This window comes from Oryctolagus cuniculus, chromosome 4 (assembly GCF_964237555.1).
Source record: "Oryctolagus cuniculus chromosome 4, mOryCun1.1, whole genome shotgun sequence".
Taxonomy (NCBI): Eukaryota; Metazoa; Chordata; class Mammalia; order Lagomorpha; family Leporidae; genus Oryctolagus; species Oryctolagus cuniculus.
In genome coordinates this window covers 17094447-17119242 of record NC_091435.1, presented here as the reverse complement: position 1 = coordinate 17119242, position 24796 = coordinate 17094447, and the positions used below count along the sequence as shown (strand labels likewise).

General features: G+C 40.5%; 1 long non-coding RNA gene across 1 annotated transcript in view; it reads right to left on the bottom strand.

Moving 5' to 3' along the window:
* Nucleotides 1–24796, bottom strand: part of LOC127494004 (uncharacterized) — a 106591-nt gene that overhangs the window by 51442 nt on the left and 30353 nt on the right. The window lies entirely within an intron of this gene.

Genomic DNA, 24796 nt, shown 5'->3' with positions numbered 1-24796 from the left:
CAGACAAAAAAACTACTAAGAGGGATAATGTATTAAGTTGTTCATTAACAGTCAGGGCTATGCTGATCAAGTGACTTGATCCTCTCTGATTTTTTTAAACTTTATTTGTTATACAAGTTTCATGTGTTTCATATGTATGGATTTAGGAAAAGTGACTTTCTCCCTTACCCCCCCTCCTGCCCACACTCCAACCCTTTCTCCTTCTCCAGCTCACATTCCCACTCTCAATTTTTACAATGATCTATTTTCAGCTTACTTAATGATCATATAACTAACCCTTGACTAAGTATAAGAGTTCAACAAATAGTATGAAGAAAAAAAAAAAAACCTGCTCCTAAACAAAAGAGACAGGACTGTAAACAATCATGAATCTCAAAATATCTATTTCACTCTAATACATTACATTTCAAGTACTCTTTTGGTTACCTCAGATCAGAGAAAACATATAGTATCTGTCTTTTTGGAACTAACTTATTTCAATAAGTATAAGGGTTTCCAGTTGCATCCATCTTGTTGTGAAAGACAGGATTTCATTTTTTTTGTTACAGCTGATTAGATCTCCATAGTGTATATATACCATAATTTCTTTATCCAGTCAACAGTTGATAGACTTCTGGGTTGATTTCATATCTTAGCTATTGTGAGTTGTGCTTCAATGAACATGGAGGGGTACAGATAACCCTTTCATATGTTGATTTCTTCTGTTTTGGGTAAATTCCCAAGGATGGGAAGGCTGGATCATATGATGGGTCTATATTCAAATTTCTGAGGTATCTCCATACTGTCTTTCGCAGTAGCTGCACCAGTTTACATTCCCGCCAATAATGGATCAGGGCATCTTTTTCCCCATATCCTTGTGAGCATTGGTCATTGTTGATTTCTGTATGAGAGTCATTCTAACTGGAGTGAAGTGAAACCTCACCATGGTTTTCATTTGCATTCCTTGATAGCTAGTGATCCTGAGATAACCATATAGTTTTTGTTCTTTAGTTTGTTAATGTGATGTATCAGATTTATTGATTTGCAAATGCTGAACCATCCTGCATACCAGAGATAAATCCCACTTGGTCTGGGTGAATATTTCTGATGTATTGTTGGATACGATTAGCTAATATTTTGTTAGCTAATATTTTGTCGAGAACTTTTACATCTATGTTCATCAGAGATATTGGTCTATAGTTCTCTTTCTCTTGTATCATTTTCTGGCTTAGGGATTCAGGTGATGCAGGCTTCACAGAAGGAGCTGAGGAAGACTCCCTCCCATTCAACTATTTTGAATAGTTTAAGAATTGGAGTTAGTTCTTTAAATGTCTGGTAAAATTCAGCAGTGAAGCTATATGGTCCTGGGCTTTTCTTTGTTGGGAGAGCCTTTATTACTGATTCAATCTCTGTCTTGTTTATTGGTCTGTTTTGGTTTTCTATGTTATCATGACTCAATTTTGGTAGATCGTAAGTGTCTAGGAATCCATCCATTTCTTCTTGGTTTCCCAACTTGTTGGCATACAGGTCTCTGTAGTAATTCCTGATGATTTTATTTCTGTGGTATCTGTTGTTACATTTCCTCTTTCATCTCTGATTTCATTGATTTGAGTCTTCTCTTTTTTTATTTTTTGGTTGATTGAGTCAATAATGTATCACTTTTTTTTTTTTTCAAAAAACAGCTCTTCATTTCACTGATCTTTTGTATTGTTCATTGGTTTAAGCTCTTTTTACTTCTCTAATTTTAATTATTTCTTTACTCCTAATTTTGGGTTTGTTATGTCACTCTTTCTGTAGGCCTTTGAGATGCATTGATAGCTCATTTATTTGGTGCCATTCCAATTATTCATGTAGGCACAGATTGCTATAACCTTCCCTCTTAATGCTGCTTTTGCTCTATCTTGTAAGTTTTGAAATGATGTATTGTCATCATTTGTTTCCTGAATTTTTTTGATTTTTGCTTTTATTTCTTCTACAACCCACTGTCAATTCAGGTACATGTTCAGTCTCCATGTGTTTGCATATGCTATAGAGATTCTTTATTTATTGATTTCCAGCTTCATTCCATTGTGGTCAAAGAAAACTCATGGTATGATTTTGATTTTTTTTTTGAGTGTGCTGAGATTTGCTTTATGGCTTACCATGTGGTCTATCTTAAAGAAAGGCCCATGCATTGATGAGAATAATGTATATTCTTGCAACTGTTTGATGAAAGGTTTTGTGGATATCAGTTATGTTCATTTTGTCCATAATGTCAGCTAGCTCCTTTGTTTCTTTTTAATTTTCTGTCTAGTTGATCTATTGATGAAAGTGGGGTATTGGGGTTCCCCATTACTATTCTGTTGTAGTCTATGTATCCCTTTTGATCCATTAACATTTATTTAAAATAGTCAAGAACCCTGAAATTGAGTATGTAATAAATATACCTTTTTTATAGTCACATAATTGATCACTACATAGTGCCCTTTTTCATCTTTTTTAACAATTTTTATGTTAAAGTCAACTTTGTCCATTATTAGGGTGGCAACACCTGCCTGTTTTGCTTTTCATAAGCATGAAATAGCTTTTTCCATCATTTCACTATAGTCAACATGTATCTTTCTTGGTGAAATGTGTTTCTTATAGGCAGCAAATAGATGGGTCTTGTTTTTTAATCCATTCAGCCAGTCTGTATCTTTTAACTGGAGAGTTGAGGCCATTTACATTCAAGGTGATTATTGATAAGTAAAAATTTTGCCCTGCCATTTTTCCTTAATATTCCTAATTTCTATTTCTTTTGTACTTTTACTGGAGGATTTTCTGTTTTCACATTCTTGCATAATGATAGCTTTCTTTCTATGTTTGGTTTAGTATATCCTTAAGCATCTTTTGTTATGGCTGGATGAGTGGGAACAAATTCTTTCAATTTCTGTTTGTTATGGAAGGTCTTTATTTCACCTTCATTCATAAATGAGAGCTTTGCAGAGTATAGAATTCTGGATTGACAGATTTTTTCTCTTAAGACGGGTTATATCTCACCATTCTCTCCTAGCCTGAAGGGTTTCTGATGAGAAGTCAGCTGTGAGTCTAAGTGGAGATCCGCTGAAAGTAATCTGGCATTTCTCTTGTGTACACTTTAGAATCTTTTCTTTATGTCTTACTGTGGAGAGTTTGACTACAATGTGTGGTGGTGAAGATCTTTTCTGGCCATGTCTATTAGGAGTTCAAAGTGCTTCCTCTGCTTGGGCATTCATCTCTCTCTCTCCAAACTGGGGAAGTTTTCTGTAATTATTTCACTAAATAAGGCTTCTAGTCCATTCTCTCTTTCTACACCTTCAGGAAATCCTAAGATTAATATGTTGTGTCATTTGATAATAACCCATAAACCTCCAACACTCTAAGTTTTCTATTTTCTTCTTTCTTTTCCTGACTGTAAGGCGTCCAAAGATTTGTCTTCTAAATCAGATATTCTTTCTTCTGTCTCATTAAGTCTTCTAATAAGGCTTTCCACTGCATTTTTATTTGATCTATTGAATTCTTCATTTCTAATTTCATTTTTTTAGGATTAATTTATTTTACTTGAAAAGCAGACTTACCGAGGGGCAAATGCAGAGGCACAGGGAGAAAGAGAGAGAGGGAGAGGGAGAGGGAGAGGGAGAGGGAGAGGGAGAGAGAGAGGGAGAGAGAGAGAAAAAGAGAATCCATCTATCTGCTGGTTCACTCCCCTAATGGCTTCAATGGCTGGAGTGGGCTGATCCAAAGCCAGGAGCCAGGAGCTTCTTCAGGGCCTCCCACATGCATACAGGAGCCCAGGGACATAGGCCATCTTCCACTGCTTTCTCAGGCCATATCATAAAGCTGGACCAGAGGTGGAGCAGCCAGGACATGAACCAGTGCCAATATTGGATATCAGCACTGCAGGCATCAGCTCTACCTGCTACACCACAGTGCCAGCCCCCTATTTCATTTAGATTTCAATTTAAAAGCTCAATTTCATAGGAAAACTTTCATTAATGTTATGTATTTTTTTTAGTTCATGGATTTGCTTCTGATGGCTTTTGAGTAAACCTATGATTAATGTTTTAAATTCTGTTTCTGGCATTTCCTCAATATCTTCATCTTCAGATGCTAATATTGAAATGTTGTGTTCCTTTGGGGTGGGTCATGGTATCTTCCTTATTCTTGTTTCTTGAGTTTCTTTTTTTTTTTACTTTTCTTTTCTTCTTTTTTTCTTTTTTCTTTTTTTTTAACTTTTATTTAATGAATATAAATTTCCAAAGTACAGCTTGTGGATTACAATGGCTTCCCCCCATAACGTCTCTCCCACTCACAACCCTCCCCTTTCCCACTCCCTCTCCCCTTCCATTCACATCATGATTCATTTTTGATTCTCTTTATATACAGAAGATCAGTTTAGCATACATTAAGTAAAGATTTCAACAGTTTGCTCCCACACAGAAACATAAAGTGAAAAATACTGTTTGAGTACTAGTTATAGCATTAAATCTCACTTCTCTTCAGATCGTATGAATCTTTCGCCTTTTGCTTTTTTAATTTATTTTCTATTTAGTAAATATAAATTTCCAAAGTATAGTTAATGGATTACAATGACTTTCCCCTCCATAATTTCCCTCCCAATCACACCACTCCCATCTCCCACTCCCTCTCCCATTCCATTCACATCAAGATTCATTTTCAATTATCTTTATATACAGAAGATCAATTCAGTATATATGAAGTAAAGATTTCATCAGTTTGCACCCACACAGAAACACAAAGTGTAAAATACTGTTTCAGTACTACTTATAGCATTACTTCACATTGGACAACACACTAAGGACAGATCCCACATGAGAAGTAAGTACACAGTGACTCCTGTTGTTGAATTAGCAATTTGACACTCTTGTTTATGGTGTCGGTAGTCTCCCTGGGCTCTAGTCATGAGTTGCCAAGGCTATGTAAGCCTTTTGAGTTCGCTGACTTTGATCTTATTCCAACAGGGACATAGTCAAAGTGTAAGTTCTCTCCTCCCTTCAGCGAAAGATACCTCCTTTTTTGATGGCCCTGTTCTTTCCACTGGGATCTCACTCACAGAGATCTTTCATTTAGGTCTTCCTTTTTTTTTCCCCAGGGTGTCTTGGCTTTCCATGCCTAAAATATTCTCATGGGCTCTTCAGCCATATCCGAATGCCTTAAGGGCTGATTCTGAGGCCAGAGTGCTATTTAGGACATCTGTCATTCTATGAGTCTGCTGTGCATCCCATCCCGCTTCCCATGATGGATAGTTCTCTCCCTTTTTGATTCTATTAGCTAGTATTAGCAGACACTAGTCTTGTTTGTGTGAGCCCTTTGACTCTTAGACCTATCAGTGTGATCAAATGTGAACTGAAATTGATCACTTGGACTAGTGAGATGGCACTGGTATATGCCACCTTGATGGGATTGTATTGGGATCCCCTGTCATGGTTCTAACTCCACCATTTGGGGCAAGTCCAGTTGAGCATGTCCCAAATTGTACATCTCCTCCCTCTTTTATTCCCACTCTTACATTTAACAGGGATCACTTTTCATTAAAATTTAAACACCTAAGAATAATTGTGTGTTAATCACAGAGTTCAACCAATAGTACTAGAACAAAACAAAGAGAAAATACTAAAATGGATAAAGTATTCACTGTACATCAACAGTCAGGACAAGAGCTGGTCAAGTCACTGTTTCTCATAGTGTCCATTTCACTTCAACAGGTTTTCCCTTTGGTGCTCAGTTACTGGACACCGATCAGGAAGAACATATGATATTTGTCCCTTTGGGACTGGCTTAATTCACTCAGCATGATGTTTTACAGATTCCTCCATCTGTTTGCAAATGACCAGATTTCATTGTTTTTGACTGCTGTATAGTATTCTATAGAGTACATGTCCCATAATTTCTTTATCCAGTCTACTGTTGATGGGCATTTGGGTTGGTTCCAGGTCTTAGCTATTGTGAATTGAGCTGCCATAAACATTAAGGTGCAGACAGCTTGTTTGTTTGCCAATTTAATTTCCTTTGGGTAAATTCCAAGTAGTGGGATGGCTGGGTTGAATAGCAGGGTTATATTCAGGTTTCTGAGGAATCTCCAGACTGACTTCCATAGTGGCTTAACCAATTTGCATTCCCACCAACAGTGGGTTAGTGTCCCTTTTTCCCCACATCCTCGCCAGCATCTGTTGTTGGTAGATTTCTGAATGTGAGCCATTCTCACCGGGGTGAGGTGAAACCTTATTGTGGTTTTGATTTGCATTTCCCTGATTGCCAGTGATTCTGAACATTTTTTCATGTGTCATTTGGCCATTTGGATTTCCTCTTTTGAAAAATGTCTATTGAGGTCCTTGGCCCATCTCTTAAGTGGGTTGTTGGTTTTGATGTTGTGGAGTTTCTTGATTTCTTTGTAGATTCTGGTTCTCAACCCTTTATCTGTTGCATAGTTTGCAAATATTTTTTCCCATTCTATCAGTTGCCTCTTCACTTTCCTGACTGTTTCTTTTGAAGTACAGAAACTTCTCAATTTGATGCAATCCCAGATGTTAATTTTGGCAGTGACTGCCTGTGCTTCTGGAGTATTTTCCAAGAAGTCTTTGCCAGTACCTATATCTTGCAGAGTTTCTCCAATGCTCTCTAATAATTTGATGGTGTCGGGTCGTAGATGTATATCTTTAATCCATTTGAGTGGATTTTTGTGTAAGATGAAAGGTAGGGGTCTTGCTTCATGATTCTGCATGTGGAAATCCAGTTTTCCCAGCATCATTTATTGAATAGACTGTCCTTACTCCAGGGATTGGTTTTGGATCCTTGATCAAATATAAGTTGGCTGTAGAAGTTTGGATTGATTTCTGGTGTTTCTATTCTGTTCCATTGGTCTAGCCATCTGTTTCTGTACCAGTACCATGCTGTTTTGATTACAACTGCCCTGTAGTATGTCCTGAAATCTGGTATTGTGATGCCTCCAGCTTTGTTTTTGTTGTACAAGATTGCTTTAGCTATTCGAGGTTTCCTGTGTCTCCATATTGTCGCTCCCCCTCTTCGTGGAGGAATGACACAGGACCCTGCGTTGTTCTTTCGTCTGCTCGGCCCTCCCTGGGTTTGCTGCTGGTTCTTCCCGGGTTGGCTACTGTCCCTTCCACCTCTGTGGAAGGGCAGTTCCCCCTGGCCACATTCCCCACTTCCGCAGGGGAGCAGCACACCGCCGGCCGGCTCTCTCGGGGACTGCACAGGTGTTCCCTTAGATGTTCCCCTTAGATGTTCCTGGTGCATGCCGTCTCTCTCCTCCTTTATAGTCCTCCTCCGCCAATCCCAACTCGGCTGCCCACATGCCGAGTACACTGCTCTCCAATCAGGAGCAAGTCCTACAGTTTATTGGCTGAACTGGAGGCAGCTGTGTAGAAGCTGTTTTCTTCTCTCCCAGCGCCATATTGTGGGAGAGCAGATGCATAGAATAAGTCTTAATTCCAGTAACCTAGTCTAGTCCGAGCTGCTCCCCACAGATCCCCCTTTCTTTTTATTTTTTGGCGTTGATACGCGCCTGTCTTCGGTGCCCCGTGGCACACACTCTGCTCTGCTTGCTAGAGTTGCCACAGGTTCTTACAAGTCCTATCAATCAGGCAAACCGAATCCGGGTCCTCTCTTCGCCATGTTGTGAGGAGGTTTTTAGGCGCTGATGTGTGCCTGTCTTCGGTGACCTGTGACTCATACTCTGGTCGAGCTGCCTGCTGGTGCTTACCGCCTTACTAATCAGGCAGACCGAATCCAAGCTCTCTCATTGCTGTGTTGTGGGGAGGCCTTATTGATGTTAATTCGTGCCTGTCTTCGGTGACCTGCGGCGCATAAGCTGCTAGCCGCCCGCAGGTGCTCATCGCCTCACTAATCAGGCAGACCGAATCCAAGCCTTCTCATTGCAGTATTGTGGGGAGGCCTTTCTATTTCTCTACTTCTCTATCTCCGGGCATTCCTATTTCTCCCATTTTACTTCTATCTTCCAGCATTCCTATTTCTCTCATTTTACTTCTAAACTTCTGTTTCTCTTATCCCTGCGGCTTCCCGGCGCCCGCCCCGAGGCTGCCTCTCGGCGGCTTTCCGGCTCTGAGCCGCTTCAGCCCGCGCCTCTCTCATCTGCGCGGCTCGGCTTTGCGCGCACACTCTGCGGTCTCGCACTTAGCCCAGCGTTCCCTATCTCCTTGTGCCCCGCACGCTCTGTCTGCGCACGGCAGCCTCTGCGAGTCACACAGCGTAGCTCACGTCTCCACCACTAGCATTCAATCCAAGTTCCCCGAGCTAGCCTGGTGAATTCAACCCAGCTCACGTCTCCGCCCCACGATTTGGCTTCCCGTCCTCTGCTCCCCGGGCTAATCAGACGGATCCCAACCTGGCTTACGTTTCCACTTCTGGTTTCAACTTTTCGCCCCCCATTCCCGGGCTAACTTGAGAATCCCAAAGTGGCTTTCATCTCCGCCTCAGCCTACACTCGCGGCTTCAATTTCCCTAACATTTTTCTCTACCCGGTATGTTTCCCCAAGCTTTCCTCCAACAATACTCCTCCCTCATTTCTCCTGGCCTCTCCCCACAGTCCGCATCCGAGTCTGTTTGTTCTAGCTTTCACTTTCGCTTTCGACCTTAGAGATTTCTCCCAGCTTCCCCCCGTAGTCCGTATCTGAGTCTATGCCTAGGCTTTCAATAGCTTCTTCCGGCACCTTTTTCGTCCGGCTTTTCCCTAGGCTGTTTGCTAGTCTCTCTCTCCGGTATTTTCCCAGTTCTTCCCGTTTCTTCCCTCCTAGGTTTCCTATCCGAGTCATTTCTTCCCTCCTAAGTTTCCTATCCGAGTCATTTCTTCCCTCCTAAGTTTCCTATCCGAGTCATTTCTTCCCTCCTAAGTTTCCTATCTGAGTCACGGCACCATTATGTCGCTCCCCCTCTTCGTGGAGGAACGACACTAAACCCTGCCTAGGCTTCATATCCGAGTCACGGCACCATTATGTCGCTCCCCCTCTTCGTGGAAGAACGACACAGGACCCTGCGCTGTTCTTTCGTCTGCTCGGCCCTCCCCGGGTTTGCTGCTGGTTCTTCCCGGGTTGGCTACTGTCCCTTCCACCTCTGTGGAAGGGCAGTTCCCCCTGGCCACATTCCCCACTTCCGCAGGGGAGCAGCACACCGCCGGCCGGCTCTCTCGGGGGCTGCATAGGTGTTCCCTTAGATGTTCCCCTTAGATGTTCCTGGTGCATGCCGTCTCTCTCCTCCTTTATAGTCCTCCTCCGCCAATCCCAACTTGGTTGCCCACACGCCGAGTACGCTGCTCTCCAATCAGGAGCAAGTCCTACAGTTTATTGGCTGAACTGGAGGCAGCTGTGTAGAAGCTGTTTTCTTCTCTCCCAGCGCCATATTGTGGGAGAGCAGATGCATAGAATAAGTCTTAATTCCAGTAACCTAGTCTAGTCCGAGCTGCTCCCCACACATATGAATTTCAGCATCATTTTTTCTAGATCTGAGAAGAAGGTCTTCAGTATTTTGATTGGTATTGCATTGAATCTGTAAATTGCTTTTGGGAGAATGGACATTTTGATGATATTGATTCTTGCAATACATGAGCATGAAAGATTTTTCCATTTCTTGGTATCCTCTTCTATTTCTTTCTTTAAGATTTTGTAATTTTCATTGTAGAGTTCCTTAATGTCCTTGGTTAAGTTTATTCCAAGGTATTTGATTGTTTTTGTAGCTATTGTGAATGGGATTGATCTTAGAAGTTAAGTTCTTCCTCAGCCGTGGCATTGCCTGTGTATAGAAAGGCTGTTGATTTTTGTGCATTGATTTTATATCCTGCTACTTTGCCAAACTCTTCTATGAGTTCCAATAGTCTCTTAGTAGAGTTCTTTGGATCCCCTAAATAAAGAATCATATCATCTGCAAAGAGGGATAGTTTGACTTCTTCCTTCCCAATTCGTATCCCTTTAATTTCTTTTTCTTGCCTAATAGCTCTGGCTAGAACTTCCAGAACTATATTGAATAGCAGTGGTGAGAGTGGGCATCCCTGTCTGGTACCAGATCTCAGTGGAAATGCTTCCAACTTTTCCCCATACAATAGGATGTTGGCCGTGGGTTTTTCATAAATTGCTTTGATTATATTGAGGAATGTTCCTTCCATACCCAGTTTGCTTAGAGTTTTCATCATGAACGGGTGTTGTATTTTATCAAATGCTTTCTTGGCATCTATTGAGATAATCATATGGTTTTTCTTCTGCAGTCTGTTAATGTGGTGTATCGCATTGATTGTTTTGTGCACATTGAACCATCCCTGCATAGCAGGGATAAATCCCACTTGGTCTGGGTGGATGATCTTTCTGATGTGTTGTTGCATTCTATTGGCGAGAATTTTATTGAGGATTTTTGCATCTATGTTCATCAGGGATATTGTTCTGTAATTCTCTTTCAATGCTGCATCTTTTTCCGGCTTAGGAATTAAGGAGATGCTGGCTTCATAGAAAAAATTTGGAAGGATTCCCTCTTTTTCAATTATTCTGTATAGTTTGAGAAGAATTGGAGTTAGTTCTTCTTTAAATGTCTGGTAGAATTCAGCAGTGAATCCATCTGGTCCTGTTTCTTGAGTTTCTATGTTTTTAGGCATTTCTGGAGATTATTTTTGTTTTTTGTTTTTTTTTCCTCTGATGGTATTTATCTTTGCGCTATGCCTCTGTAGCTTAATGGGACTTCTACACTTTCAGTGAATACCAAGAGGTGTGTGGCCAGGGAGCTCTGGTCAATGTTCAGGGGTGAAGTGAGAATCTAGGGCAACATGCAAGTTGAGCATGCTAGACTCAATACCCGGGTGTTAGTCTCCAGTGTGTTCTGTGCCACCTAAGAATAGCACAAATGATCTGCACAGTCCTCACCATGAGCACAATTTCTGCTGCAATTATCTGCTCTAATTAACCAAGGAGCTGTGAGCATGTGGAGCTGCACCCAATGATTACCCAGAGACCCTGCTACACCCTGCACCTTCTTCTGTAACCATCAATTCCCCATGGTCTCAGTACACAGGGCTCCCACAGCCACTGGGTGCAGAGGTTTTTCTGCTGTACCAGGCTGTCCAGTCTATTAGAGAGGAAGATGTCCCCTGAGACAGCTACTTCAAGGTGTCTTGCTCCTGGGAGGCTGTGGGCTCCTCACCATCCTATTTGGTTGCCCAGCCCCCTCTCAGCCAGGCTCAGTCAGTGGGGACTGAGGATTATTCCCTCCACTAGAGTCACTGGATCACATGTTACACAAGAGCCACTGTCCAAATGTTGCTGTCTCCCAGCCACTACCACCAGTGCTGCAGAGAAGATGGCCTGTCAGCCAATTGCTATGCGAGTACACAAAGTCTTCCACAGCTCCCACCTTAACCCCAAATGGTGCCTGCCCTTTCTCAGCTTGGCAGCAGTATTGTGGGAAGTCAGGGTGAGATAAATGTGCCTCCTCTACTTCCACTGGGTCCGCCAGCAACGACTAGCAACCACTTGATCACAGAGCTCCTGTTCAGACTCACACCTCGTTCTCCTTCAACTATATCATCACAGGTTGCTACAGTCTGGTTTCAACTCCATCAACAAGCTGCCTCCTGCTACAGCTCTCGGATGCTGCAATTGTGCTTTGTGATTGTGTTCATGCTGCACATGTGTACCTTCTGCACCAGTCCACATCATTCCTCTTCCTCTTGTAGGATTTCCAGTATGGTTGTCTCTCCAATTCTCCCCTGAGAGTGCACTTACTATACTTGTTTTTTCACTGCTCATTCCTAACCTAGCACAGTATGTCATTCCCTATTCCACCATCTTGGAATCTCCTCAACTCTGATATATCTTTGTTGATTTCTGTCTGGATGATTTATCCACTAATGACAGTAGGGTGCTGAAATCCCCTATTATTATTGTAATGTAATCTATCTCTCCCAGCAATTTTGCTTTACATATCTTTGTGTTCTTGTGTTGTTGAATATATATTTATGATTGTTATATCTTCTGGCTGAACCAATCTTCTTGTCAATATATACTGTCCTTTTTTGTCTCTTTTTATAGTTTTTGATTTAAAACCTGTTCTCTTATATATCTACTCCAGCTCATTTTTTGTTTCCATTTGTATGGCATCTCATTTTCTAATCTTACCTTCAACCTATATGTATCTTTATATGAGTTTCTTTAAAAAAAATCATCTGGGCAACCTAAATCTTCTCACTGGGTAATTTAATCCATTTACATTAAAGGTTAATATTGATAGATAAGAACTAATCCTTGTCATTTTGTTTATTGGTTATTATCTGTTCTGTTAGTGGATTTTATACTCTTGTGTGTTTTAATTATGATTTACTACTAATGTAGGATTCCCTACAGGAATTATAAGGCTAATCTGGTGGTGATGATCTCTCAATTTTTGCTTGGCTAAGAAATACTCATTTCTCCCTCACTTCTAAAAGAAAGTTTCATGGGATAAACTGTTTTGGTTGAAAGTGTTCTTATTCTGAGACCTGGTTTATAACATCCTATTCTCTTCTGGCCTATAGGATTTCTGCTAAGAAAACTGCTATTAGTATGTTGGGTTTTCCTCTATATATAATTTGACATTTTTCTGTTTCTCTCTTGTGATTGGTGTACTCTATTTTTTAAACTCTCAGTTGTATTCCTTGTTTAATATTTCAGCTCTAAAAATTCTAATTTTTAGTGATTTTGTTGAGTTCCTCACTCATATCATGTATTGTTTTCTTTATTTCTTTAAATTGTCTATGTGTATTATCTTGCATTTCATTGAGTTTCCTTAGAACCATTATTTTGAAAGTTTTTTTTCATGCACTTCACAGATTTCCTTCAAATAAGGATATATTTCTATAGCATTACTACATTATTTTGGAATTATCATGCTATCATGCTTCTTCACGTCTCCCATGTTCCAATGTTGATGTCTGTGCAACTAGTTTAGTAGCTCTTATTTATGGAGTAGTTTAATTGGGAAAAAATTTTGTTTAGATGAAATATGGAGTATTACTTGCATTGTTGATTTGGTTTTAGTTCTAAGTTATCCCAGGTGTGCAAGCTCTGAGTGGTTTCTCAAGCTGTAATCAATATCTGCAGGGTCTATGAGTGCCATAGTTGTCTAGTCTGCAGCAGTTCAAGAGAGTAGTATGACTTTGAAGTGGATGTGGGCTTCTTAAACTCTGTATCTTCAGTCCCAGAGAATTGGATATCAATCAAACTAGGCATCATGATAGCTGTAGTCACATTCCTGGTGCTATAGGACACAGTGGGGATTATTCCCTTGTCCTGCCAGGCAAGCCTGAGTGATTCTGGGTCTTTTTTCACCAATAGCTATAGTTCTGGGACTGTGTGATGCAGAAAGGCCCTTCTCCAGGTACTACTAGGCAGGCATTACAGATGCCAGGGCTTATTGCACCAAAAGCCCTAGTTTCAGTATTGTGATATCTGAAGGGGACCTTGCCCTAGTCCTATAGGGTAATTACATGTACACTGTCAAGTATGGGTTTACAGTGGTAGAATGCAGACCAGTTCTTTCCTAGCTCCCATGGAGTAGAGTCCAGTGAGTCTGAGAAATCTAGTATACTAATAGTCACAGTACTGGAGCTACAGAATCCAATGGAGTACTTATCCAGGTCTCATGGGATGAGTGCCAGTTATGCTGGGGATTCAGGACCAGCAGCCACTAATCTGAAGCAGAAGAATGCAAACAGGGCTCTCCAGATACCACAGGTGACAAGAATTAGAGCTCCAACAGTGACAGTCCAAGAATTGCAGAGTACGTGGGAAACGGGAATGTAAAGATGATACTGTGGCTCATGCCCAACCTACCCAACATCATGTGCTAAGAGATTTAGATGGGAACTTTCTCAGGTCTGGCTGTCTGGTGATTTTATGGTTTGCTGCTTGTACCAAGCTCCAAAAAACTGAGGGGAGTTTCCCTAGGTAGCACATAGAAACCAAATGTGGCTCAGGAGCTCATGCCCAGAAATCCCACAGTTACATCATGCAAGGAGCCTGCTCTCTGCTCTGGAAAGCACCTTGTCTCTGAATCTGACAGCTGCCTGATGTTCCCTAAGATAGATGGAATTCCCCAGCAACTGTACCACAACAGTTCAGGTCTAGAGATTTGGAAGCAGGTAGAGGCAATGCAGGTTCCTTTTGTGAAGCAAAGGAATCACTTAGACCCAAGTCAGCTTTCTACACTGGATTTAAAGCCACTGAGGTCGGGGGAATTTTCCTGTTCTTAGGGCTGCGTCTCTTCAGGGATGACAGACATCATGGCTCTTTCTGCTTATCTTTTCCAAGCAAGATGGCATGTCACACATCCCCACCTCTAGTGCTTTGGGTAGGAGGTACAGCATGCTTTTTTCCTTTCTCTCTGCTGGATTTCAAACTCTATGTATTGGTTGTTGATCCTTTTTTAATTCTAAGATTTAATAATGTTTAACATTTTGTCATATTCATTTCATATTTAGATATTATATATACACAGGTATTTTTCTTGAAAATAAGCTCATTAATGACACATAATGTGAGATAGATGACAATGATCATAAAGTGAGAAGCGAAGGGTACATTGTCATGCAGATGATATAGCTTAGAGAAGCCAATATTTACAACTGTCTACATGCCAAATATTCTAACATCCACACAATTTTCTTACTCTATATATGAATCAGCTTCCACATATAAGGAAAAGCATATTTGTCTTTGTATGCCTGGCTTATTTCACTTAGAATTATAATTCCCTGCTCTATCAATTTTGTTGCAAATGTCAGGGTTTCATTCCTTCTATGACTGAGTGATATTCCATCATGTATATATATATATATATATATATACATATATATTCCATCATGTGGAGAATGACTATATAAAAATATACATAAATATTATATACACATTTTCATTATATATACATGATGTGTATATATAATATACATATACATACATATATATACATATACACATGATGGAATATCACTCAGTCATAGAAAGAATGAATATATAAAAATATACATAAATATGTATATCCACATTTTCATTATATATACACACATGTGTATATGTATATATACATATGTATATATACACCTGATGGAATATCACTCAGTCATAGAAATAATTAATATATATAAATATATATATCCCACATTTTCATTTTCCAATCAACTGAAGTTCTTCTTCAGTCATTCTGCTGGAAATTCAGTCCTTCCTTCCTGTTTCTGATATTTTTCTATTTTTCTGTGGTTGAGGAAAGTGAAGCCCTTCTCTATGCCCCTATCTTGAGCTGATCTATAGAGATTGCTTTATTTTAAATTGCAAAACATGGGAAATTTATTGATCACTTTCAAAAATAAAAAAGAAAGAAACATTTACCAGCATTTAAATAACCCTTCCCTATTTAATAAACATAAATGCAAGTAGTCCCTGACTTACAATGGTTTGATTAACAATTTTGTTGCGAAAGTAACTCGTATTTGATAGGTGTTGTACTTAAAACTTTGGCTTGTGATCTGTTTCAGAGCTGGTGATTTGCTGAACAATGCTCTCTCATGGTGATGGTCAGTGGCAGTAAACTCAGCTCCACTTAGCCACATGATCATGTGTAAAAACAGCCAACACTCAACAGTGCACTGTGTTGCCAGGGTTTAGAAATATTATGTTTTGTGTTTTCATGTCTTGTCATGTCTACAAATTTCCCATCTATGTTGCCTGTTCCTTGTGTATTAAATGCATTTTCAAATTATATAATTTTAAATTTATAATTAATTTGCTGGGACATGAGTGAACTCATTTAAATAAGGAGAATCTGTACAATTCATATTGATTACCTTCAAATTTTCCAATACTGTTGATAAAATTCAATTTCATCTCTTTAACCTTGAAATCACAAATCTAAATTATGTAGATTGAATAGTTTGAATTAGAACCCATGTCTAACATTATTTAATGGATGATGGTTGCATTACCACTAATGATAAATCACCTCCTCCCAGTCTTCCAGATTTATGGCAATCGTGTGTTCCCTTGTCCATTGAAGTTTAGTCTAGCCATGTGCTTGGACAATAAAATATAAACAGAAGTGACATACGTCACTTTCTAGTCTGAAAACCTCAAGATCCAGTTCTATGTCTTCTTTCCCTGGAGTCATTTATTAGGAATGCTCCAAACCCTGGGGCTTCCTTCCATCTGCCCCTGATGAGGACAATTTGAAGCAAATCCCCCTTCCTTTCCTTGTGAACACACAGCAAAAGCAGGAAAACTCCTTAAATTCTCCATGATTTGGAATTTACTTGTTACTAAAGTCTTACCAAGCATATCCTGATACACAGCCCAAATTCCCCTAGTATAAATACTTATCATATGCGTACACGGAGGACAGTCTCAAGGCAACACATAAATCGTGGGTAGTATGGATGTCATCTTATTCAACATTTCTATGCTTGATTCAAAATTTTCCTGAGCCTAAAAGATGTTCATCTCCTGTAAGTTATCATATCAAGCCCTTGTGGAGTTATCTCCAGCTTTGATTTGAATGTGTCCCCCTCAAATCCATGTTAAAATCCTAATATTCAATATGATGCTATTGAAAGAACCCTCCTGAATTGCAACAGTGTCTTTACGAAACAGACTCAAGGGAATTCATGTGCTCCTTTCACCATGGTGTGACACACCAAGAAGGAACTATGAGCTAGGAAATGGGCCCTCACCAGACACTGGATGTGCTGGGATCTTGGTCATTGACTTCTCATCTCCAAGATGGTAAGAAATAGATGTCTGATATTTAAAAGCTACACAGTGTAAACTATTTTGTTAATAAGGCCTGAATGGGCTAAGATATATCTTAAAGTAATTTTTAGTACAGCCTCACAGTTTACTGAGATTTCTTAACCTTGGGCAATAAAAAGAAAATAAAATCTGGAATAGGGAAACTTTTCATATGAGTCTGAATGCCAGGCTAACCCCTTGATGTAGGCACTATCTGGTAAGTTCCAAAATGCAAAGAATTTGAACACAAACTCATAAAACTAGCTTTGAGTTCTATCATATTCTTATTTTCAAATCATATCAGTTAGTATTCATAATCACCTCCTAGCAATCGGGTCTGCCTAACACATCTGTGTTCTGTCCAACTTCTTTCTTTTAATATCCTTTGTACCTCCTAGATCATTTTTAATAATACAACAGTACCTAAGGGTATGTCAATATGCTATTACTTATACAACTTTTAGATTGCTACTTCTGCTTGTGCAAGCTGTTTCTCATTGCTATGAATTCATGGAATATATAAAAATATGTTGTTCTGATGGATTTTTATTCCAATGAAATGCTTTGCTAGAAATTGTATAATTTACCATCAGGCTTCTGGGTCAAAATGGAATGAAAAGCCATAATTTCTGTTTATTTGATGAAAGAATTAGAATACAGAGGAGAAAATAAGTGGTCTAAAGCAAAACTATGGGAAATTGAAGGTGGACTATGCAATAGAAAATTGTCATTCACTCTCAAGGATGTATTGTAGTACATTTCATCTCTGAGATCCAGAATCTTTCTGTTGCAGGTGCAAAGTAGACAGCTTGCTTTCTTTAGAGTATTATGTTGTTCTAAATGAAGTCAGGTTAAGCAAGTAGGATGGGAAATATATTTATGCTCTTAATACTACACATATTAAATACATTAAATTTTTCCCTTTATAAAAATAAAATGAAGAAAGAAGAGACACTCTAGTGGAAACACTAATATGGAGTCCTGTGTGGAACATCTTCTTCATAGGAAAATAGCTAATCCCACCCAGGATTTCCTGTGGTGTAATTTTAGTCATACTGTGGCGCTTGTTTCTTTGTTTTACTGAAATTTATTTGAATAAACATCCTTATATTATAACTTGTTTAGAAAAAAGCACTACTAGATGAAACAGCCAAAAGATCAAAAAAACAGGTTATGAGATCAGATTTCCCCATGCTATGACTTACAGGCTGTGTGGTCTGTGTGACCCAAACCTCCACCCACAAACTGAGGAAAATGTTAGTCCCCACCTTATAGAGTTGTTGGGAGAATTAAATGAATTAATACATGTAAAATATTTTGGATTTCCATAGTTATATATTAATAATCATTAGTGAGTTATCATTCTGATCAAACAAATAGAAAAAATACTCTTATTCTGAAGTATATTACTACTCTCAAATATTCTAATCTAGGAGAAAAGAAAGAAGTCCTAAAAGGAAAAATTTAGAATCAAAAGCAATCCTCTCTCTCTCTCTTTCTCTTTCTCTCTCTCTCCCTTCTACTCTTCCTCCTCTCTCAGTAACTCTGCCTTTTAAATAAATAAAAAATAAAACTTAAAAAAGAACAATCCTGAGAATGTTCTACTTCCTTGTCAGATTACTTTAGAAACTAATTTTCCCCTTCCTCAAGTATTTTCAAGCAGATTAGGTCACATTTAAAACAATCACTAAAGAAAGCCTCAAGTAAGTCATGAAAAAGGATCTTGAAATCAGGAAGTAATATGTGAAGAGAACTCAGCATAGAATATCTTATCCCAGTTTATACCCACGTTTAGTTATTGGATGTATTTTTCAGTTTGCTGTAGTAAAGCTGTATAAAAACAATCCCAAAAATTATCAACTTATAGTGATTAAAATTTATTTTTTATATTTAGACCCATGAGGTAGCTACAGGGACTGTGTTGCCAGTCATATACTTGGTTTATATCCTTCATTCCAGGGCCCTCAACACTCTAGTACTGACTGGTTCTGACCCCTCATGGGCTGATGAAGCTGTGGCTACCTGACATTAAGTTCTTCTCATGGCAAAGGGCAGGAGCAAAAGAGATAAAGCATAATGGCTTTCAAGCCTCACATGAATGGGGAGTATTTCCAACTGCCTACATTGTATTCCTCAAAATAAGTCACAAGGCCAGCTCTAACAGCTATGGAACAAAGAGGTACAGTACGTGTGGGAAAAGCTGAGTAATGTAATCAATCACATTTACCAAACTACCAGCATTCCATAGAATTGAGAACCAAGCTGGCCACGTAAATAAACCTTAGTGTTGTGATGTGGGTCTCAAACATTAAAGTACATCAAAATTACTTAGGAATTTTTTAAAAATATAAATGATAGGGCTGGTGTTGTAGCGTAGCAAGTAAAGACATCACCTGCAATGTTGGCATCCCATGTGGCTGCTGGTTCTAGTCGCTGCTTCTCCACTTCCAATCCAGCTCTCTGCTAAGGTACCTAGGAAGGCAGTCCTTGGGGCTCTGCATCCCCATGGGAGACCTGGAAGAAGCTTTTGGCTCTTGGCTTCTGCTTGGCCCAGGACACAGGCCTCTGCAACCATTTGGGGAGTGAAGAAGAAGATGGAAGATATCTCTCTCTCTCTCTAACTCTGCCTCTCAAATAAATAAATAAATCTTTTATATATATATATATATATATATATATAAATGAGTTGCTCTCCCACATTTTAAAGGGGAATCTAGTATCTGTACTGTATTATCCTCACCAGTAATCCCGTCATACACCAAAGGTTGAAAATTACTGGCCTAAGGAAAGCTAAATCATTTCTGAAAGCATTTACCTCCCTTTTTCTGACTGGCTGACCAGTGAGAGAGCAAAAACAACATAATATCAACCTTCTTGTTTGTCGGAAGAAGAGAATGAATTGGGGTTTCTGATGGGTTAAATTAATGGCTTCCAATTCTACTCTGCTCCATGCCTTTATCAATGGACGTTAGAGATCCTTACATGAAATTTCCCTTAGACTTAGCCATATAACTCACTTTGAACACTGAGACATGGGTGAAAGCAATACTGCACCAATTCTTTGCTTAAGCCATGTTCCTTCTAGCCCTCTTGAATTTCACCTTGAGAGGAGCTTGCTCTGATAGCCACTGCCCATCTAGACAGGGACCCAGAATTAACACATATTGACAAGCCTAAGCCCAAACAAGAAGCTAAGCCCAACTTGACCCAACCTGGAGCAGCACTACCTAGCTGAAACCAGCTAGGTCAACTATTTCTATATAAGATCCACATGCACCCCCAAAAAAGTGATTGCTATTTTGAGTCAATGAATTTGATTTGTTACCAGCCAAAAGGTAACTCATAGAGGATTGAGGAATCCTTCCTTAAATATTCTGCTTCTCTCCCTAATTCCAACATCATTCAAGTAGCAGCAGGAAAAAATGGTGCTCCCTACTTTGAGATGAAGTTCAAGTTATAAGCAATTTTTATGACTATGAAATATTAAGGATATATATATTTGGAAGCATTTTCATCTGAATTCCTACTATTTCATTTATTTGAGTATACCTGAAGAAAATAAGGACATGAATGTAGAAGAGTTAAATAAGAGAAAAAATGCATATTTAGGTCATATGATAGCACTACTTTTTTTTTCAAAATAGGAACAGACTGTGGTACAGAATCCAGTGATTCTGGTGGAAATACTCTGAAATGGAAGCATGTTTTCCATTAACTTAACCACTGTGTTAACCTCAATCAAAAATACACTTTCTTAAACTGAATACAGAATTTATAGTTTCGAGAAATTGTGCCTGCTTTCTAAATTTGCAAAGAATCTGATGCAAATGACTCTATCCCACATGATTTAAAAAAAAACTTTGCTTTATTTTGTAAAAATGAAATAAAAATATAAAGTAGCACTTATTCTCCCACACAGCCAACTCCTTCAGCCATGTGTGATATCTTTCAAACCTCCAGCGTACATTTTCGTTTCTTGCTGGTGTATGCTGTCTTGAAGTCATAAGAATATGATTTATCACTATTCACTAAAATAACTTATGAAAAGCTTTGCATACCTGAACATTCTTTGTTCTCCCAAGACTCTTGGTTGTTGACATTGCGTGGCAGTGACCTTTCCACTAAGCTAGTGAGTCTGAGGAGTGTCTTTGCAGGTCTGTCTTGTTAGAAACTGATATGACACATTGAACTTTGTGTCTTAGTTATGCTCTGGGCTTTGCAGCCAACAGAAGCACCTTTCTGTGAAGGACAGGGATCAATCCTATGGACTGAGGAGTCTTCACAGAGAGATTCTGGCTTAAGAGACTGTAGCCAGCTCTGGGTCTTCCTAAGATATGTATGTTTCTCCTGGGCCTCTCCTTTGCCCTTTGAGAAGCCAAACAGATGAGGAACTGTTAATCATATCTTGAAAAGAAGGTGAGAACAAGCCTTGGAGGGAGAGAAACAGAGTTGGAGGAAGGAAGGATAGAGATCCAAATAGATCTTACTGGAAAATCAAAGGCACCGTATGGTCACTACTCATGGGAAAAACTCAGGTCAATGCTCTCATGCATCCTCCCTTTTCAGACAAACTTTTCTCTGATTACAATAAAAGGAACTGTCCCTGCAGATACCCCGCCTTGGAGGGGAAAAAAGACCAACTTTATTTTCGTGCAATATGAAAGCAACCATTTACAGGACTAGATAAAGTTATTTCCTACCCAGGAAATACAACATGGATGATTGGCTGTGTAGAAACATGTTGTTTCTAATTGTTTAGGAGACTCAGAATCCTTGACACTATTTTCCAAATTGCTGAGTTTGGTATAGCAACACAAAGACATCATCATTCCATAAATCTCATTTATACCCTTAGTCACCAGCACGTGTGGCTTCTTTAATTACCTCTGACTGCTGCTTCCACAGTCATAAACATAATGCTCTGAATCATTTCCATTCTTTGGAAATGTTGGTTTCAATGTCACACATGAAATCTGCCATAAGACTAATATTTCATAATTTAATTTGCAAAACCTTTAAGCCAACATATAGTCTTTCTTACCATTTCACTAGAAGGCAGAAAATTACTAAGCCTATGACATACTCATTTCACAGTGAAGCAAAACAACTCTAGGCTCATGGACCACAGGGCCAGTCACATCATTTTTAAAAGTGCACATTGTCTTTCAAATGGCAGAATACACTAGACAGTAGGCTTTCTTGCAAAGCAAACTCCCGAGAAAGGAGCTGAACTGTGGGGAGCAACTCGGACTAGACTAAGTTACTGGAATTAAGACTTATTCTATGCATCTGCTCTCCCACAATATGGCACTGGGAGAGGAGGAAACAGCTTCTACACAGCTGCCTCCAGTTCAACCAATAAACTGTAGGACCTGCTCCTGATTGGAGGAGAGCAGCATACTCGGCATGTGGGTAGCAGAGTTGGGTTTGGTGGAAGAGGACTATAAAGGAAGAAAAAGACAACATGCACCAGGAACATCTATCTGAAGGAACACCTGAGCAGCCCCCAAGAGAGCCGGCCGGTGGTGTGCCGCTCCCCCGCGGAAGTGGGGAAAGTGGCAGGGGGAACCGCCCTTCCACAGAGGTGGAAGGGTCGGTAGCCAACCCGGGAAGAACCAGCAGCAAACCCGGGGAGGGCCGAGCAGATGAAAGAACAACGCAGGGTCCTGTGTCGTTCCTCCACGAAGACGGGGAGCAACATAATGGTGCCGTGACTCGGATAGGAAACCTAGGAGGGAAGAAGCGGGAAAATACCGGAGAGAGAGACTAGAAGAGCCTAGGGGAAAGCCGGACGGAAAAGGTGCCGGAAGAAGCTATTGAAAGCCTAGGCATAGGCTCAGATACGGACTGTGGGAAAGAAGTTAGGATTGAAAGCTAGGATTTAAAGTGAAAGCAAGAAGAAACTTAGACTCAGATACAGACTGCAGGTTGAAAGTGAAAGTGAAACCTAGAAGAAACTTGGACTCGGATACGGACTGTGGGGAGAAGCCAGGAGAAGTGAGAGGGGAATATTGTTGGAAGAAAAGTTAGGAAACATACCGGGTAGAGAAAAATATGTTAGGGAGGATGAAGCCACGGGGATAAGAGAAACAGAAGTTTAGAAATAAAATGAGAGACATAGGAATGCTGGTAGATAGAAGTAAAATAGGAGAAATAGGAATGCCCGGAGATAGAGAAATAGAGAAAAATAAGGCCTCCCCACAACACAGCAATGAGAGGGCTTGGATTCGGCCTGCCTGATTAGTAAGACGATAAGCACCTGCTGGTGGCTAGCAGCTTACCCGCTGCAGGTCACCGAAGACAGGCACGTTATCAACACCAATAAGTCTCCCCACAAGACGGCAATGAGAGGGCTTGGATTCGGTTTGCCTGATTGCTAGGGCTTGTAAGCACCTGCAGGCAGTTCTAGCAGAGCAGAGCATGCACTGCAGGGCACCGAACACAGGCATGCATCAGCGCCTAAAAACCTCCTCACAACATGGCGAAGAGAGGACCCGGATTTGGTTTGCCTGATTGGTAGGGCTTGTAAGCACCTGTGGGCAACTCTAGCAAGCAGAGCAGAGTGTGTGCCACAGGGCACCGAAGACAGGCACGTATCAACGCCAAAAATAAAAAGAAAGGGGGATCTGTGGGGAGCAACTCGGACTAGACTAAGTTACTGGAATTAAGACTTATTCTATGCATCTGCTCTCCCACAATATGGCACTGGGAGAGGAGGAAACAGCTTCTACACAGCTGCCTCCAGTTCAACCAATAAACTGTAGGACCTGCTCCTGATTGGAGGAGAGCAGCGTACTCGGCATGTGGGTAGCAGAGTTGGGTTTGGTGGAAGAGGACTATAAAGGAGGAGAGAGACAACATGCACCAGGAACATCTATCTGAAGGAACACCTGAGCAGCCCCCGAGAGAGCCAGCCGGCGGTGTGCCGCTCCCCCGCGGAAGTGGGGAAAGTGGCAGGGGGAACCGCCCTTCCACAGAGGTGAAAGGGTCGGTAGCCAACCCGGGAAGAACCAGCAGCAAACCCGGGGAGGGCCAAGCAGACGAAAGAACAACGCAGGGTCCTGTGTCGTTCCTCCACGAAGACGGGGAGCGACACTGAACACATTAATATGATCCTTGAACCTCTCTCTTTTCACATTCACAAATAAATTTTACAACATTTGGAACTTAACCTTACTGAGTCCTGTCTCCCACAAAGTCTCTTCCTCTCTCACCCTCATTTAGAATAATAATTGCCCCACATACCAATCTAGAAGGGATATTACATATCACTGGGATATTTAGTTTCCAGTGGAGATTTATCAAGACAGAGAAAATGGTATTTATTAAAATATTTTTCAAGGACAGAACTGCATATGTTTAGGAGAAAGTTAAGCAGTTGTAATCAAAAAGAGGAGAACTGAAAATAGGTCCTGCTCTGCTACCTATCTGGAGCGTGCTGGACTCTTGTTTGGTGGAGGAGGACGTGCAAATTTGGGGCCCAGAGCCAAATTCCCTTAACAATATAGAGAAACTGTGCTGTGCACCAGGTGGTCCTCCTCCTCCTGGGCTCTAAACAGTGCCCAGCCCCTTCTGTGCATTAAGTGTAGGACAAATGTTTAAAGACCATGGCTTAAAGTTGTGCCACAGGAGTAGGCAGCTCAGGATGTCTGTTTGTCTCAGGCTACCCACATGCTCTGTTCTTCTCTTCTTGGCTTCCATTGTCTCTTCCTATATCTGTCTACTTTTTTAAATTAAAAGTTAAAAACCTGGGGCTGGTGCTGTGGCACAGTGGGTTAAAGCTCTGGCCTGAAGAGCCAGCATCCCATATGGGTGCTGGTTTGATACCCGGCTGCTCCACTTCCAATCCAGCTTTCTGCTATGGTATGGGAAAGCAGTAGAAGATGGCTCAAGTCCTTGGGCCTCTGCATCCATGTGGGAGACCCAGAAGAAGCTCCTGGCTCCTGGCTTTGGATGGGCACAGATCTGGCCACTGTGGCTATCTGGGGAGTGAACCAGCAGATGGAAGACCTCTCTCTCTGTCTCTACCTCTCTCT